The sequence below is a fragment of the Paramormyrops kingsleyae genome, chromosome 23 (assembly GCF_048594095.1).
Source record: "Paramormyrops kingsleyae isolate MSU_618 chromosome 23, PKINGS_0.4, whole genome shotgun sequence".
NCBI classification, from domain to species: domain Eukaryota; kingdom Metazoa; phylum Chordata; class Actinopteri; order Osteoglossiformes; family Mormyridae; genus Paramormyrops; species Paramormyrops kingsleyae.
Window position 1 is genome coordinate 3,123,336 of NC_132819.1, and position 12,551 is coordinate 3,135,886.

Genomic DNA, 12,551 nt, shown 5'->3' on the forward strand with positions numbered 1-12,551 from the left:
GCAACAATAAAATCCCTTTCACAGTTCATTGATAGATGGAATGAAAAATGAAAAACTGTGACTATATAAATATAGAAAGCGATAAATATGATGCAGTGACTATTATTGACGCTCTGGGGACGAGGGCATCATCGACCGCGTATCTTTCTCGTGTATTTCAGTTTATATCTCACTGAAATCATTATGTAGAATCATGAAAAAAACACTGACTAAATCCGTTATCTGTCTTCTTTTCAAAACTTCCATTGTCAGAAGTATTAAAGTTTTTAAAATTAGGTTAAATAGGCAAAAAGCAAATCGTGTCACCTTTCTTTGTTTTACTTGCGTCGGGAGCGTGTAGGACCGCTCTCAGCGGAAGATCGCTATTCACGTTCTAAATACGCTGCGTTTGAATCGGCGACCACGTGATTGCAGGCACACAGGCTTAGCCCACTGAGCCATGAACGCAGGTATGAGCTTCGCTGCTGAAAGTGGCAACACTGGCGCAAAGCTTCAGCGGCAGAGACGTATCCGTGTGCTATATTGTAGCCGATCAGTGTAAACACTAACCAGACATGTGCTCTTGTTTATTTCGGTCACAATGGGCGTATTCACATATTTCTTTACCCAATACTAACTGTCGGATTATCATGTTATTATCATGCGAATAGCGCGATTTGCAAGTGGGTGGGCGATCAGAGCCGCTTCGAGACGCAGACGCTTAAGTCAGTCACTCTTGTTCTTTCAATTCGTATCACCTATATATATTTGAAAAGTAGACCATCCAAGGTTACTGAGGGTATTTTTAAAATGTGTATATGACAAAAACTGGCGGAGTTATTTAAACGGTTTTGCAAAATTTCTGTCAGATCCCGCCGGCGGGACCGCCGACCCCAAGGAGGCAAGCTCTCGAGGAGTGGAGGCACTGGTTGGAAGGGGCACTGCATCCCTTCCAGGTAATTTGCAGTATCTCCGCGAGGCTAAACGGCTGAACGCTGACAGGCACGCTGGGCTCTGTTCTTTACCCGGTTTAACTTTCAGGTCACCTACCTTCCTGGGGCTAAGAACATCAAAGTGGATGTTGCACAGCTGCTTCCCGTCGCAGAAGAACCCCAACCCAGTGTCTCGCATTCTACCTTCTTCTTGTTTCTTGAGTACAGTGACCTGGGACTTGGAGCAGCGCCTCCTGGAATATAATCGTAACTCTGCCCCGCCTCCCGAATGTCCTCCAGAGAAGACCTTCGTACCCTCCCAGCTGCGCAACGAAGTCCTTCAATGGGTGCACACCTCCCTGGGGTCTGGGCACCCTGGAGTCAAAGTCACTGCTCGCCTCCTTGAAAAGCACTACTGGTGGCCAGGGTGGCGCCAGGAGGCTGAGAGGTACGTGCTGGCTTGTCCGTTATGTGCCCAGAGTAAGAGCATCTCTGGCTCACCCTCAGGGCTCTTGAAGCCGTTGCCAGTTCCCAATCGCCCTTGGTCGCACATAGCATTGGACTTCATCACAGACCTACCCCTCTCCAGAGGGAACACTACCATTTTAACCCTTGTTGACCGCTTTTCAAAGATGTGTCGTCTCATACCACTTCCCAAACTACCATCCTCCTTAGAGCTTGCCGACCTGTTGTTACAAGGAGTTTTTCGTTATTATGGTTTAACTGAAGATATAGTCTCAGACCGAGGACCTCAGTTTATTTCTAAAGTATTCCGGGCCATGTGCTCCCGATTGAACATTTCACTTAGTCTCTCCTCAGCCTACCACCCACAGTCGAATGGTCAAACAGAGCGTACCAACCAAGAGGTGGGAAAGATGCTCCAGATCATGTGCGGCTCCCAACCCCGCGAGTGGTCTCGGTTTCTCCCTTAGGCGGAATATGCCCACAACTCTTTACCCCACTCAGTTACAGGTATGACCCCCTTTCAGTGTGTGCTTGGTTTTCAGCCTCCCCTATTCCCTTGGAACCCCACACCTGCCGATGTCCCCGCCCTGGATGACTGGTACCAACGAGGCAGAGAGGTGTGGGAGCAAACTCGTCGTCTCCTGGAATGTGGGGCCACGCGGATGAAACTCTATGGTGATCGCAAACGTAGAACAGGACCCCGTTTTCAGGAGGGGGATAAGTTCTGGTTAGCCACTAAGAATCTCCGTCTTCCTGCAGGGCGTAAACTAGGCCCTAGGTTCATCGGCCCTTTTCGGATTGCTGGTCGGGTAGGTCCAGTCATGTACCGTCTTCAACTCCCTCGGGTGTACCGAATAAATCCCACCTTTCATGTATCTTTGCTCAAGCCTGTCTGTTATAGTCTTGCCCATCCGCCAGCTGTCTCCCACGAGGACCCCGCACCGCCTCCCATGTTGGGTGACGAAGTATACGCTGTGCATGACCTGCTGGATTCACGCCGCCGACGGGGCCAACTCCAGTACCTCGTGGATTGGGAGGGGTTTGGCCCGGAGGAAAGAAGCTGGGTGCCGGCTAAGGACATCATGGATCCCTCCCTCCTCCTCCAATTCCACAGGTCACACCCAGACCGCCCGGCCCCGAGGCCTCGTGGCCGTCCCCCAACCCGTCCGCGGCCTCCAGGAGGCGGCCGTCAGGGGGGGGGGTTCTGTCACGCCCACCTCACGTGACTGGCGATGATTGCCGGAAACTGAGGGGAATACCGTATTGTAGTAATGTACATGCTGAGCGCTTTGATTGTTCGTTGTCTCCCTAGTTACGTTCCGTCTTCCTGGCCCTGCCCTCCTTCCCGACCACCCTCCCCGTGACGCCCCCCGTGGACTTCCCCATGTTCGTCTCCCATGTCATTGGCTTGACCAACTGGCTTCTCGACCCTCGGCTTCCCCTTACTCGACAACGGCATCGGATCACGGACTGGACTTTGGTTACTGTTCCCTGGCAACGACTTGGATACGGCTCACGACCTCCCCTCAGTCTATTCCTAATAAACTTGGTTGCCAGATATTGTCTCTGCGGATCTTCCTTGGCAGGACAGATCTACTGCTTACACAAATGTTGATCACACTACAAACAAGACAAAACTATAATGCTATAAGAAACAGAAAATATTAATTCATTGTTTACCTGAGTCTTTAGTCTATGATTCGCTCACCTCGCCTCTTATCTGAAAAGTTTTCGGGTTTAAGTCATTCGTTCATCACGTGACAGCCCAATTAGCTAACCAAGGCAGTCTGAGCCGGAAAAAGAATTGATTAGTTCATCTCTCCAGTCATCGGGTTTGAGTCGTTCATTCATCACGTGACAGCCCCATAAGCTTAACCTATGCAGTCTGAGCCGGAAAGAGAATTGATTAGTTCATTCTTCGAGTCTTTCGAGTCGTTCATTCTTATGTTATGTGACGTGACAGCACTGGATATAGAAATTAGTTACTAATTTACAACCTTCCTTACAAACGGCTACATAGTTTATTATTATTATTATTATTAATTAGTTTAAGTTATCATAACTGTTACAGACGCGGATCAAGTGAGCAGGAAAGCAGACAAGCTGAGCCGGACTGACAGGCAAACGGGGTTTATTGCGCACAGACGGGCAGACAGGGACAGGACCAGGCACTACGTCGGACAACGTTAATGACAGAACTCGGGAATACAGGTACAGACGCCGACTAAATACACCAGACGGGTAGGAAAGCACAAGGAACAGCTGATGACAATCGGGTAGCCACACGAGGTAATGAGGGGGGCGTGGCACACACGAGGATCGGACGAGCTGGGCATAACAATAACCTTAATATTTTAAACTAACCTTAATCATTCAAATTCAAAATGTTATTTGCTTTTACTTTGTCATTATGTCCTTTTTGACCAATCTTTTTATACAAATATTACATGAATATGTTAAGTCTGCATGGGAAAAACAATTATTATACCAGGAAACTCAAAATTGGAATAAAAATGAACACTGCTATAGAGTAGTGTACAATTATTAACTATAAGTACTTTGTAATTGTAGGCTTGGATTATTTTATTATATAGCCTAGTGTTTGTTTACCGATAGACAAAGACAATGAAAGGACAAATTAATCAATAATTTATTTGTAACAGGATTATTTATTTATAAAATAACACACCACAGATCTTCAAGAAACAGTAAAAAAATCATAGTGACAGAAATTGACAGACCTTTTTTATTTATAAGAAAATGCGTTTTAGATATTTTTGATAATTTTATGATAATTTCTAAATATGATCTAACATACAACAAATGGAATTTTACGTTAGTATTTGACTGAGGTACTGAGCCGGTAAGTGGTCACGTGACAAAAGAACGAACGGACTCGAAAGACTCAAGAGATGAACTAATCAATTCTGTTTCCGGCTCAGACTGCATAGGTTAAGCTTATGGGGCTGTCAAGTGATGAATGAACGACTCAAACCCGAAGACTCGAGAGATGAACTAATCAATTCTGTTTCCGGCTCAGACTGCATACTAGGTTAAGCTTATGGGGCTGTCACGTGATGAACGAACGACTCGAAAAACCCGAAGACTGAAAACAGGTGAATCAATAATTGCAATACAGAAACTATAGGAAGTTGCGCAAATGCGCATCCGCGACTGAACAAATCACTCCCACGAGACGACTCGTTCTTCCTGAGTCACATTAAAGATTCGTTCAAAATGACCCATCACTAATCAGAAGCGTCAAATCGTTTCAAACTTTCAGCTGTGGAGGGAAATAGCAAAGGAGGATGTTTTGCATAAGAAAAACATGAAAAGCAATATCAGCTTGAATCAGTCAGCCCATTCTCCTCTGACCTCTAGCATCAACAAGGCATTTTCGCCCACAGGACACATGATTCTTATAAAATGGCGCCGATCTAAATGAGCTGAAGAGTGATCTTTGTGCTACGTTCCTTCTTGTGGTGTTTTCCAACTGCGCATGTGCAGATTTTACTCCACCTACTGACCAATGTGCGGTACTGCAGAAGCAACACAACTCTGTTTCATTGATTTTAATTAACTGAGCTGTGCAAATTTGAAGAATTACTTCTTTTAATTCTGTCAACACAACTCTTTTAATTTTAATGCACAAACGAAATTGAATTAATTAATTTAAACAATTACATCCTAAATTATAATTATTATATTTAATTAATCATAGTGCCACGCCCCCCTCGTTAACCTCATGTGGATTCCCAGTGTTTCTGATTGGTGTCATTAGTCCAGTGTATTTAGTCCGCGTTTCCGTTCGTTTCCCAAGTCCGGTCATTGTATTGTCAATGCGTTATTGCCTGCCTTTTGTTGGATTAAACCCCATGTTCCCCATATCCTGGCTTCCTGTGCGTTTGTCAGCGCTTCGGGCGCATACATTGTGACACATAGTCCATTAATCAATGAATATAAGTAAGCTTGAAGGCTGTACTTCTTCATAATGGAAATAAATTCCCATCAATTCCGTTAGCTCATGCTGCCGGTATGAAAGAAACATATGACAGCATTAAACTACTGCTGGAGAAAATCAAATACAAAGAATACAAATGGAATATCTGTAGTGACTTTAAGGTCATCGCTCACTTGATAAGACTACAACTTAAAATATTGCAGTTTCCTTTGTGAGTGGGAAAGCAGAGACCACATAAATCATTACATTAAGAAACAGTGGCCACAGCGAGCATCACTAACTCCAGGGAACAAGAATGTTGTTAAAACGCCACTTGTTGATCCGAGTCTTCTCCCTCCACTCCATATAAAGCTTGGTCTAACTTTGTTAAAGCGATAGATGAAAGTGGACTTGGATTTACACTCACCTAAAGGATTATTAGGAACACCTGTTCAATTTCTCATTAATGCAATTATCTAATCAACCAATCACATGGCAGTTGCTTCAATGCATTTAGGGGTGTGGTCCTGGTCAAGACAATCTCCTGAACTCCAAACTGAATGTCAGAATGGGAAAGAAAGGTGATTTAAGCAATTTTGAGCGTGGCATGGTTGTTGGTGCCAGACGGGCCGGTCTGAGTATTTCACAATCTGCTCAGTTACTGGGATTTTCACGCAAAACCATTTCTAAGGTTTACAATGGTGTGCAAAGGGAAAAACATCCAGTATGCGGCAGTCCTGTGGGCGAAAATGCCTTGTTGATGCTAGAGGTCAGAGGAGAATGGGCCGACTGATTCAAGCTGATAGAAGAGCAACTTTGACTGAAATAACCACTCGTTACAACCGAGGTATGCGGCAAAGCATTTGTGAAGCCACAACATGCACAACCTTGAGGCGGATGGGCTACAACAGCAGAAGACCCCACCGGGTACCACTCATCTCCACTACAAATAGGAAAAAGAGGCTACAATTTGCACGAGCTCACCAAAATTGGACAGTTGAAGACTGGGAAAATGTTGCCTGGTCTGATGAGTCTCGATTTCTGTTGAGGCATTCAAATGGTAGAGTCAGAATTTGCTGTAAACAGAATGAGAACATGGATCCATCATGCCTTGTTACCACTGTGCAGGCTGGTGGTGGTGGTGTAATGGTGTGGGGGATGTTTTCTTGGCACACTTTAGGCCCCTTAGTGCCAATTGGGCATCGTTTAAATGCCACGGCCTACCTGAGCATTGTTTCTGACCATGTCCATCCCTTTATGACCACCATGTACCCATCCTCTGATGGCTACTTCCAGCAGGATAATGCACCATGTCACAAAGCTCGAATCATTTCAAATTGGTTTCTTGAACATGACAATAAGTTCACTGTACTACAATGGCCCCCACAGTCACCAGATCTCAACCCAATAGAGCATCTTTGGGATGTGGTGGAACGGGAGCTTCGTGCCCTGGATGTGCATCCCACAAATCTGCATCAACTGCAAGATGCTATCCTATCAATATGGGCCAACATTTCTAAAGAATGCTTTCAGCACCTTGTTGAATCAATGCCACGTAGAATTAAGGCAGTTCTGAAGGCGAAAGGGGGTCAAACACCGTATTAGTATGGTGTTCCTAATAATCCTTTAGGTGAGTGTATGTACTTAAGACAAATTTTCCCGGATCAGTGATGCGAAAATCAAGGAAGGGATCTTTGTAGGATCTCAAATTAGAGAACTGATTAATGACCAGAATACAGATTGTCAGTTGAAGCCGACTGAAAAGGTGGCATGGGAGTCTTTCAAAAGAGTTTGTCAGAACTTCTTAGGAAATCATAAAGCAGTCAACTACCAAGAAATAGTTGATGATCTGTTGACGTCGTACATGACCTTGGGGTGTAATATGTCGCTAAAGATACATTTCATACACTCACATTTGGATTTCTTCCCAGCCAACCTTGGAGCTGTCAGCGATGTGCATGGTGAACGGTTCCATCAGGATATTTCCCAAATGGAAAAACGGTACCAAGGCAGGTGGAGCCCAAGTATGTTAGCTGACTATTGTTGGACCCTTAAGAGGGATGTCCCTGAGGCAAAATACAGCAGAAAAACCTAAACTGCTAAAGCGGGTTTCAGACCGAACACGGCATGCTCTGCGCTCACCGCGGGGTTTGCGCTTCCTCCGAAAAAATAGCGAGTGCGCTTAACACGGGGCGCAGCGCAAGAAGTAGGCGTGGTTTTCTAAACTCCTGTTTTGTTATCCCGTCCCGCGGTCATTCATGACAATGTATAAAAGAAAAGCACTAGCTCTGTTAGCACCAAGAAAGAATAGGCTGTGGGTGCATGAGAGCCTCATATCCAGAGAGCAGCTTGGGGAATTCAGGCTGGTAAAGGAGCTGAGGTAGCCTGGGGACTGGAGGGTCTATTCTGTGAGGATGGGGACATATTGTAGGAGGTGGCCCTCTCCCTGACATAAGGCTCCAGGAAGCTCATGATTGTGTAGTACTTCCAAATTATTTTCTGCTCTGCCCCTGCACCACTCTTCTTTTCTCTGACTTTCTTCCCCAATAATATACCTGTCCCTGAGATTTTTCCAGGTCTTTTTACATTCGTCATCTATTAAAGTGGAGAAAATATGTTGTTTAAAGATAAAATATGTTTTAAGACAACCCAACCTGCAAAGGATCATTTCCTCCATACCCGCTTTGTGTGAGTGTGTGTTTCGAAGGGGCAGACCGAACGCTAGCCCGCTTCGATGCTTTGATTCTATTGATCGCGCGAAAATGCGTCACGGCGCGCAGCGGTCAAAGTTCAACAAATTTCAACTTTGACCGCGGTGCGCGCACAAGGCTGCCGAGTGGCGCACCGCGCTTGCGCTGTGCTCGGCGCAGCGCAAAATCGCTCTTGCGCCACGCAAGCCATAGAGAATAATAGGTTTCAGAGCAAAGCGCAGCGCATGCCGTGTTCTGTCTGAAACCCGTTTAACTTTTAGGCCTCGTTCACATGGACGTCTGTACCAGGCGTTTTTCTGGTGTTCGTGGCGCCAGGTGAGCGCCGAATGAACGGCGACCGTTTTTCTGCTCATTGGAGCAAATCAAAGCGTCCTCACGGGTGTTCAGCACCGGCGTTCGGCCGGCTACGCGTTCAGGTGGCGTCAAATAAACGCTGCATGCAACGTTTTCTTGGCGTCAAAATCCCAACGAACGCAAGGAAAACGATGCTATTGCGTTTACATGGCGTTCGGTTGGTGTTCTGGAGGACCGAATATGTCCCACGATTCTGTACGGCAACTGCGAGAAACCACATTTTACGGAAAATGTGATACTTGTAATATTGGTATTGTACCAGCAGCTGATTAACTCACATCAGCTGCTGGTACAATACCGATATTACGAGTAACCCAAACCGACAGATCAACTGGTGCTAATATTTTCGCTTAAAATACCAATTTAAAAAGCTCAGTAGGCAACTGGATATCTGGACATCTATAAGGAAAAACTCATTTACCTGATGCGTGGTATCTGCTTTCTCTTTTCAACTGTAGGGTTCGACTGCAGTTAAAAACGAAATTACAAAAGCTGTAGAAATATTTCAGCATAAAATCATGCGATATAAATAATTATAGTGTTACAGCAATTACGGCCGTAATTATCATAAAGCCTTGCAACCCCGATCAGGATAAGCAGTGGGGATCGAGATTGATGGATGTGTGGATGTAAATAAAATTTACATAAATGCAACTTGGACCTCTAGCTTAAAAATTAGTTTACACACTGCAGCTGATCCACCCAAATTTAAACAATTAATATATAAACCCCGCTTCTCTCCAATACATCAACAATTACGGATGGATTCGAGAGTACAGCATAACTTTCGTAAAGCCCATTGAGTCAATTTTTGCAAAGACATAAGTCTTGTCACCTATGACTAATAATGGATCAATTAAGTTTCAGGTGTGTATAAAAAGAGCCCAGTATACTAGACCTTCACATCAACTGCAACTAGACCTCTGACAACATGCCTAAGATTCACCCTGAGACTAAAGTGTGGATTATCAAGAGGCTGAAGACCAGATCCACTGCTGACGTGGCAGACACCTTCAATGTGTCTCAGCGTCAAGTACAGAGGATAAGAAAAAGATATAAAGAGACTGGAGACGTTTTTGACAAGTCCAGGTCAGGCAGACCCCGCAAGACAACTGCTTGGGAGGACCGTTTGTTGGCTCGAAAATCCAAGGCCAGCCCATTTTCCACTGCAGCAGAGCTCCACACGACCTGGTCACCTGAAGTCCCCGTGTCAACCAGAACAGTTTGTAGAATTCTGTCTTGAAATGGCCTCCATGGTCGAATCAGTGCCCAGAAGCCAGCACTAAACAAAAGACAATTAAAAAACCGTGTGGCATTTGCCAAGGCCCACAACCTGCCAAAAGGATGGACGGTGGAAAAGTGGGAGAAGGCGGATTTTTCAGATGATTCTTCTGTTGAATTACATCACAGTTGCGGCAAATATTGCAGGAGACCTACTGGAGCCCGCATGGATCCGAGATTCACCCAGAAAACAGTGAAGTTTGGTGGTGGAAAAATCATGGTCTGGGGTTACATCCAGTATGGGGGTGTGCGAGAGATCTGCAGGGTGGAAGGCAACATCAATAGTCTAAAATATCAAGGAATCTTAGCTACCTCTTATATTCCCAACCATAAAAGGGGCCAAATTCTGCAGCAGGATGGTGCTCCATCGTATTCTTCCATCTCCATATCAAAGTTTCTCAAGGCGAAGAAGATCAAGACGCTCCAGGATTGGCCAGCCCAGTCACCAGACATGAACATCATTGAGCATGTCTGGGATAGGATGAAAGAGGAAGCATGGAAGACAAAACCAAAAAATGTTGATGAACTCTGGGAGGCATGCAAGACTGCTTTCTTTGCTATTCCTGATGACTTCATCAATAAATTGTATGAATCCTTGCCGAACCGCATGGATGCAGTCCTTCAAGCTCATGGAAGTCATACAAGATATTGAATTTAATTCACTGATGATATGTAACACATTTTTGTATTTGAAGTAAATTATTTGTTCAATTTTCACATTACTTTATGTAGGCGACATAACTTTTGTCTTGCCAAAATTTGACCTTTCTGTATTCATTAAATGATAAATCTTTTTTCATTGAAACAAATTTATTTTAGTGCATTAAACATCATTTGGGAGGGTTTTAGCTTTCATATGAGCTATTTCTGAAACTAATTGATTAATTGCAAATCAGGTTGATAGCAGGTGTTTCTACAAAATGGATGAGCGACAAGACTTTTGTCAGGGACTGTATTTCTGGCTTTTATTGAATATGTAGCAACTTTCATGTGTATAAATGAGCCATTGACACCTGGCCACATCCCCCCCCCCTTTTATGGCGCTGATGGGGATGTATCTGGATCGCATTTCACCGTTGCATTGTTCATCAAATTACCATGCGAATGCAATTTGAATACGCGCTAATGTGGCTATTTAGAATGTGAATAGCGATTTTCGGGTGACAGCAGTACTACACGCCCCCGATGCAGGTAAAAAGTAAGATGACATGGTTTACTTTTTTGCTGATTTAACCTAATTTTTAAAACTTTTATACTGCCGACAATGGACATTTTGAAAAGAAGACAGATTACGGATTTAGCCAGCATTTTTTCATGATTCTACATACAGATTTCAGTGAGATATAACTGAAATAGATGCGAAAAATATGCTGCGTTGTCGACGACGCACTTGACCCCAGAGGGTTAATAAGTAAACTCAAACAGACAAAACCAGAGGGGCAAGCAAGAGATGTAGTCGGGGACGTGTAGTCAAGTGCCGGGGTGGTCAGTCCTACAAGGGCACGCCAGACAGGGGAATGGGCAGGACGAGAGGCAGGAACAGGCAGGATACAGGACAACAAGGGATCTGGGACAGGCGGGCGAGGAAGACAGGGAAGGCGAGAGAGACAAGAGACAAAGAAACGCTCAGTAAGGCTCATTAGAACAATGGCAACAATACTTCGCAAAGCCTGCTGGGTTTGACTGCTTTTTATGCTGTGAGGGGCGGATCATCAGAAGCTGTTACAGCTGTTCTGTCTAGGGGGGCGAGGTCCCTGGTCTGAGTCTGACAGAACCCCCACTCCCCTGACGGCCACCTCCAGGGGGATGGTGGCAGGGCTGACCCCGAGGACGAGGAGCGGGTTTATCTGGGTGATCGCGGTGAAAGGCGGCGATCATGACCGGGTCTAACACTTTGAGGACCAGGACCCACGAGCATTCCTCCGGGCCAAAGTCTTTCCAGTCCACGAGGTATTGCAAGATGTTCCGATGGCATATGGAATCAAGGAGGGCCCTAAACTGATATACGGGCGAGTCATTCTGCAGAGACAGAGGAGGAAGTGGAGTGGCTGCCGTGGATTGCAGTGCAGGGCCATACTGAACCGATTTGGAAAGGTGAAAGCAGAGTGGTTAAGTCTATATTTTTAGCTGATATCACTGAAAAAGAAATGGTAGCAATTGTAGAAGAGACTAAAAATAAAACATCTACTGATTGTGATGGTTTAGATATGGTCATAGTTAAAAAGACATTGGATTGTATAATTACTCCTCTTTGTTATATTTTCAATCTTTCATTCCATACTGGGGTATTTCCTGATAGAATGGCAACAGACAATAATAAATATACAATAGGGGTATTTATTGACTTAAAAAAAGCTTTTGATATGCTGCAACATTCTATTTTGATTTCTAAGCTGAATACTTATGGGGTGAGAGGAATTGCATTGAATTGGTTGAGTAGTTATCTAGAAAATAGGTCCCAGTATGTGCATTATTTAGGCAATTCCTCAGGAAGACTGAAAATTCAATGTGGGGTTCCTCAAGGTTCTGTTTTGGGACCAAAACTTTTTAATTTACTGTATATATAGATGACATTTGTGATGTGTCCAAAATGTTAAATTTTGTTTTGTTTGCAGATGATACAAATTTTTATTGTGCTGGGGACAAATTGAAAGAATTGGCTAAATTAATCGTTTCTGAAATGAAAAAGCTTAAAAAATGGTTTGATGTAAACAAATTATCTTTGAATTTGACAAAAACGAAATTTATGATTTTTGGAAATGGTGTAAAAGAGGATGAAGTAACTCTGTCCATTGATGGAGTTCCGATTGAGAGAGTAACTGAACTCTGTTGAACCATGAACCCCAGAACGGTTACCGGGGTGGAGAGCTGCTCGGTCCGGATGCAAAG